General features: G+C 64.5%; 1 protein-coding gene and 1 pseudogene across 1 annotated transcript in view; one reads left to right on the top strand and one right to left on the bottom strand.

Annotated features, from left to right (window-relative positions):
* LOC127571005 (zinc finger CW-type PWWP domain protein 2-like) overlaps nucleotides 1-5518 on the bottom strand; it is a 48294-nt gene extending 42776 nt beyond the window's left edge. Inside the window, exon 1 of the mRNA XM_052016977.1 lies at nucleotides 5363-5518. The gene's annotated coding sequence lies outside the window, so the exon portion shown is untranslated. The remainder of the gene's footprint in view (nucleotides 1-5362) is intronic.
* LOC127570821 (basic proline-rich protein-like) lies at nucleotides 2326-4898 on the top strand (annotated as a pseudogene).
* Nucleotides 5519-6000: the final 482 nt, after the last annotated feature.

The raw sequence follows: 6000 nt of genomic DNA on the forward strand, positions 1-6000 counted from the left end.
CCAACAGTCACAGCCAATTTCTTTTGAATGAGATACGATTCTTGCTAAAAGAAAGTCTTACCCTTGACTCCCATTGACGTCATTTTTACCAGGGCTCGTTGATAGTACATTCAATCAAGTGGCTGTCTTAATGTCAAGATCAGTCACTTTCACTTTGCCTCTGGAATTCAGCTCTTCATTCCATGTTTGGACCAAGTCTATGGTGAGTTTGAAGCCAAGTAGAAAGCAACAGCTGCTTGACAGCACCTTCCATCACTTTGCTAAGGATTGGGAATAGACGGTTGGGGCAGTCCTGCCTGGATTGGTTTGTCCTTTTTTTTGTAAAAGGCTCATATCTGGACAACATTCCAGTGTTGTAACTGTACTGGAACTGCATGGCTGGGGCTCCAATTAATTCTGGAGAGCAGACCTTCACCATGGTGGGTGGAAGATAGAAACATGGAAAAACTACAGCACAATTCAGGCCCTTTAGCCCACAAAGCTGTGCCAAACATGTCCCTACGCTAGAAGCTACTAGGCTTACCCATAGCCCTCTATTTTTCTAAGCTCTATGTACCTATCCAACAATCTCTTAAAAGACTCTATCGTATCCATCTCCACCACCATTGCCAGCAGCCCATTCCACGCACTCACCACTCTCTGAGTAAAAAACTTACCCGACATCTCCTCTATACCTACTCCCCAGCACCTTAAACCTACGTCCTTTTGTGGCCGCCATTTCAGCCCTGGGGAAAAGCCTCTGACTATCTACCCGATCAATACCTCTCATCATCTTATACACCTCCGTCAGGTCCCCACTCATCCTCCGTCGCTCCATGGAGAAAAGGCAGAGTTCCCTCAACCTACTTTCATAAGGCATGCTCCACATTCCAGGCAGCATCCTTGTAAATCTCCTCTGCACCCTTTCTATGGCTTCCACATCCTTCCTGTAGTGAGGTGACCAGAACTGAGCACAGTACTCCAAGTGGGGTCTGACCAGGGACCTATATAGCTGCAACAATACCTCTCGGCTCCTAAACTCAATTTTCAGATTGATGAAGGACAATACACCATATGCCTTCTTAACCACAGAGTCAACCTGCGCAGCTGCTTTGAGCGTCCAATGGACTCGGACCCCAAGATCCCTCTGATCCTCCACACTGCCAAGAGTCCTACCATTAAGACTATATTCTGCCATCATATTTGACCTACCAAAATGATCCACTTCACACTTATCTGGGTTGAACTGCATCTGCCACTTCTCAGCCCAACTTTGCATCCTATCTATGTGCCTCTGTAACCTCTGACAGCCCTACAAACTATCCACAACACCCCCAACCTTTCCAACCCACCCCTCCACTTCCTCATTCAGGTCGTTTATAAAAATCACAAACAGCAAGGGTCCCAGTACAGATCCCTGAGGTACACCACTGGTCACCGACCTCCACACGGAATACGACCCTTCAAAAACCACTCTTTGCCTTCTGTGGGCCAGTCAGTTCTGGATCCACAATGCAATGTCCCCTTGGATCCCAAAAAATCTAGATTACGATTATTTATATTGTCCCATCTCATCCAAACCAAGTTAAATGTCCAAGCAGTTGGCTCAAGTATGCACTATCAGTGTGTCTGTGGTGTGCTCGCACTACAGTTACTGATTACAGGAAAGCTACAGTGGCAACAGAGGAAAAGCTGATATTTGCACTGGTGTGAATGTAGACAGTTGCCAAAACATGATGGAATTGCAATTGGTTTATTATTGTCACATGTACCGAGGTACAGTGGAAAACTTGCCTTGCATATCGTCTATACAGATCAGTTCATTACAACAGTGCATTGAGGTAGTACAGGGTAAAACAATAACAGAATGCAGAATAAAGTGTTATAGTTACAGAGAAAGTGCAGTGCAGGTAGACAATAAGGTGCAAGGTCATAACGAGGGAGGTTGTGAGGCCAAGAGTCCATCTTATGGTACAAGAGATCGATTCAATGGTCTTACAGCAGTGGGATAGAAGCTGTCCTTAAGCCTGGTGGTACGTGCTTTCAGGCTTTTTGGACCAGGCTTATAATGATCCCCCTTCTTATGGTGACCAGGTGACAACAATGAGAATGACTAACTATAACTGTGAGGATATCGACCTTGCAACAGCAGCAGATGTCATGCCTGTGGGACGGCCTTGCCTCTACCTGCTGACCTCCCAGCAGGAACTCCCTCACCTCCCACACCTGCCCATCAAGGTGCAGGAGATTACCCTCCTCCCTCCCCTCCCCTCCACCCCACTCCATTCCTCCCTCCCCCTCCATCCCTCATCCACCTCTCCCCTCCCCTTCCACTCCTCCCCCCTCCCCCCTCCCCTCCCTCCCCCCCCCCTCCCCCCTCCCCCCCCCTCCCCCTCCCCTCCCCCCACTCCCCCCCCCCCCTCCCCCTCCCCTCCCTCCCCCCCCCTCCCTCCCCCCCCCTCCCCCCCCCCCCCCCCCCTCCCCCTCCCCTCCCTCCCCCCCCCTCTCCCCCCCCCCCTCCCCCTCCCCCCCCCTCTCCCCCCTCCCCCTCCCCCCCCCTCCCCCTCCCCTCCCCCCTCCCCCTCCCCCCCCCCTCCCCCCTCCCCCCCCCCCCTCCCCCTCCCCCCCCCCCCTCCCCCCCCCCCTCCCCCCCCACCCCCTCCCCCCCCTCCCCCTCCCCCCCCCCTCCCCCCCCTCCCCCCCCCCTCCCCCTCCCCCCCCCTCCCCCTCCCCCCCCCTCCCCCCCTGCCCCTCCCCCCCCTCCCCCCCTGCCCCTCCCTCCCCCCTCCCCCCCCTCTCTCCCCCTCCCCCTCCCCCTCCCCCCTCTCTCCCCCCCCTCCCCCCTCTCTCCCCCCCTCTCTCCCCCCCTCCCCCTCTCCCCCCCCTCCCCCTCTCCCCCCCTCTCTCCCTCCCTCCCCCCCTCCCCCTCCCCCCCCTCCCCTCCCCCCCCTCCCCTCCCCCCCTCCCCCTCCCCCCCCTCCCTCCCCCCCTCCCCTCTCTCCCCCCTCCCCCTCTCTCCCCCCCCTCCCCCCCTCCTCCCCCCCCTCCCCTCCCCCTCCCCCTCTCTCCCCCCCTCCCCCCCTCTCCCCCCTCCCCTCCCCCTCTCTCCCCCCCTCTCCCCCCCTCCTCTCTCCCCCCCTCCCCCCTCCTCTCTCCCCTCCTCCCCCTCTCTCCCCCCCTCCCTCCCCCTCTCTCCCCCCCTCCCCCCCTCCCCTCTCCCCCCCTCCCCCCTCCTCTCTCCCCCCCTCCCCCTCTCTCCCCCCCTCCCTCCCCCTCTCTCCCCCCCTCCCCCCCTCCCCTCTCCCCCCCTCCCCCTCTCTCCCCCCCTCCCCCCCTCCTCTCTCCCCCCTCCCCTCTCCCCCCCTCCCCCTCTCTCCCCCCCTCCCCCCCTCCTCTCTCCCCCCCCTCCTCTCTCCCCCTCTCCCCCCCTCCCCCCCTCTCTCCCCCCCCTCCCCCCCTCTCCCCCCCTCCCTCCCCCTCCCTCCCTCCCCCCCTCTCCCCCCTCCCTCCCCCCCCTCCCTCCCCCCCTCTCCCCCCCTCCCTCCCCCCCCTCCCCCCCTCCCTCCCTCCCTCTCCCCCCTCCCCCCCTCTCTCCCCCCTCCCCCCCTCTCCCCCCCTCCCTCCCCTCCCTCTCCCCCCTCCCCCCTCTCTCCCCCCTCCCCCCCTCTCTCCCCCCCTCTCTCCCCCCCCTCCCCCCCCTCTCTCCCCCCCTCCCCCCCCTCTCCCTCCCCTCTCCCCCCCTCTCTCCCCCTCCCTCCCCCTCCCTCCCCCCCTCTCTCCCCCCTCCCCCCTCCCTCCCCCCCCCTCCCCTCCCTCCCCCCCTCCCCCCCCCTCTCTCCCCCTCCCTCCCCCCCTCCCTCCCCCCCTCCCCCCCCCTCTCTCCCCCTCCCTCCCCCCTCCCCCCCTCTCTCCCCCTCCCCCCCTCCCTCCCCCCCTCTCTCCCCCTCCCCCCCTCCCTCCCCCCTCTCTCCCCCCCCCCCCCCTCCCCCCCTCTCTCCCCCTCCCCCCCCCCTCCCCCCCTCCCCCCCTCCCTCCCCCCCTCTCTCCCCCTCCCCCCCCCCTCCCCCCCTCTCTCCCCCTCCCCCCCCCCCTCCCTCCCCTCCCTCCCCCCCCCTCTCCCCCTCCCCCCCCCTCTCCCCCCCCCTCTCCCCCTCCCCCCCCCTCTCTCCCCCTCCCCTCCCTCCCCCCCTCTCTCCCCCTCCCCCCCCTCCCCCCTCTCTCCCCCTCCCCCCCTCCTCTCCCCCTCCCCCCCCCTCTCCCCCCCCCCCTCTCCCCCCCCTCCTCTCCCCCTCCCCCACCCTCTCCCCCCCCCTCCTCTCCCCCTCTCTCCCCCCCCCTCCCCCCCCTCTCTCCCCCCCCTCCCCCTCCCTCCCCCCCCTCCTCCCCTCTCTCCCCCCTCCCCTCCCCCCCTCCTCCCCTCTCTCCCCCCCCCCATCCCTCCCTCCCTCTCTCCCCCCCCCCCTCCCTCCCTCTCTCCCCCCCCCCCTCCCTCCCTCCTCTCCCCCCTCCCCCCCCTCTCTCCCCCTCCCCCCCCTCCTCTCCCCCCCCTCTCTCCCCTCCTCCCCCCCCTCCCCCCCTCTCTCCCCCCTCCCCCCTCCTCTCCCCACCCACCCCCTCTTGCCCCCCCCCTCTCCCCCCCCCCTCCTCTACCCTCCCCCCCCCCTCTCCCCCCCCCCTCCTCTCCCCCTCTCTCCCCCCCCCCTCCCCCCCCCCTCTCCCCCCCCCCTCCCCCTCTCCTCCCCCCCCCCGCTCCCCCTCTCCCCCCTCCCCCTCCCCCCCTCCTCCCTCTCTCCCCCCCCCCCCTCCCTCCCTGGCCCTCTCCCCCCCCCCCCCCCCCTCCCTCCCCCCCCCCCCCCCCCCTCCCTCCCTCTCCCCCCTCCCCCCCTCTCTCCCCCTCCCCCCCTCCTCTCCCCCCCTCTCTCCCTCTCCTCCCCCCCCTCCTCCCCCCTCTCCCCTCTCCCTCCCTCCCCCCTCCCTCCCCCCTCTCCCCCCCCCCTCCCTCCCCCCTCCCCCCCTCTCCCCCCTCCCCCTCTCTCTCCCCCTCTCTCTCCCCCCCTCCCCCTCTCTCTCCCCCCCTCCCCCTCTCTCCCCCCTCTCCCCCCCTCTCTCCCCCTCCCCCTCTCCTCTCCCTCCCTCCCCCCCTCCCTCCCCCCCTCCCTCCCCCTCTCCCTCTCCCCCTCCCTCCCCCTCTCCCCCCTCCCTCCCCCTCTCCCTCTCCCCCCTCCCTCCCCCTCTCCCTCTCCCCCCTCCCTCCCCCTCTCCCTCTCCCCCCTCCCTCCCCCTCTCCCTCTCCCCCCTCCCCCTCTCCCTCTCTCCTCCCTCTCCCCCTCTCTCCTCCTCCTCCTCCGGAAAGGTGCAATTCAACCGACATGCGGCCCCTTACCTTCGGCGAGCGCCGGACAGCTTCAGCCCTTCCCACCGGGAGCCGCCCACGCGAGCGGCGCTGCCCGGCGCCGGGGCTGCGTGCGTTGGCTTCCTCCCTCCCGCCTTTTCCCGCCGGTTGTCCGTTGCCGCTCCCGCTCCCGCCAGGGGCTGAGGGGCGGCGGCCCTGTCGCCGGGGCTCCATCGCCCACTGACTCGGGTGGCCGAGGCGTCCCAACTCAGTTATGAATGAATCCAAAGTAGAACATAATGGAGGTATTATTGATATGCAAAGTACTGTGCAAATGCCTGCAAATAATGCAATTCCATCCTTTGCATGCTTTAAACAAAACACTGATGATTTATACGTTCTTAATCTCGAGCTTCCAGGTTGGTGTACTTTTTTTTATTATCATTGCAAATTATCATGTCTGTCAGTCCAATGCAAATAAAAACCTGTGCGAGGAAGCTGCACCATTGCACAATTCTAGCCCCCACCTTGTCCATGTCAATCCTGTATCACAGAGAGGATTGGAGAATTTACTGTGAAGAATTTAAAGTTTACTGCGCATGCAGCAGTGAGAAATCAGATCAGGTCCAAATTGTCACCTCGTCACCTTAAGAAGGGTACCTGGTACAAAAGCCTGAAAGCACATACCA

The sequence above is a fragment of the Pristis pectinata genome, chromosome 5 (genome assembly GCF_009764475.1).
Source record: "Pristis pectinata isolate sPriPec2 chromosome 5, sPriPec2.1.pri, whole genome shotgun sequence".
Classification (NCBI taxonomy): Eukaryota; Metazoa; Chordata; class Chondrichthyes; order Rhinopristiformes; family Pristidae; genus Pristis; species Pristis pectinata.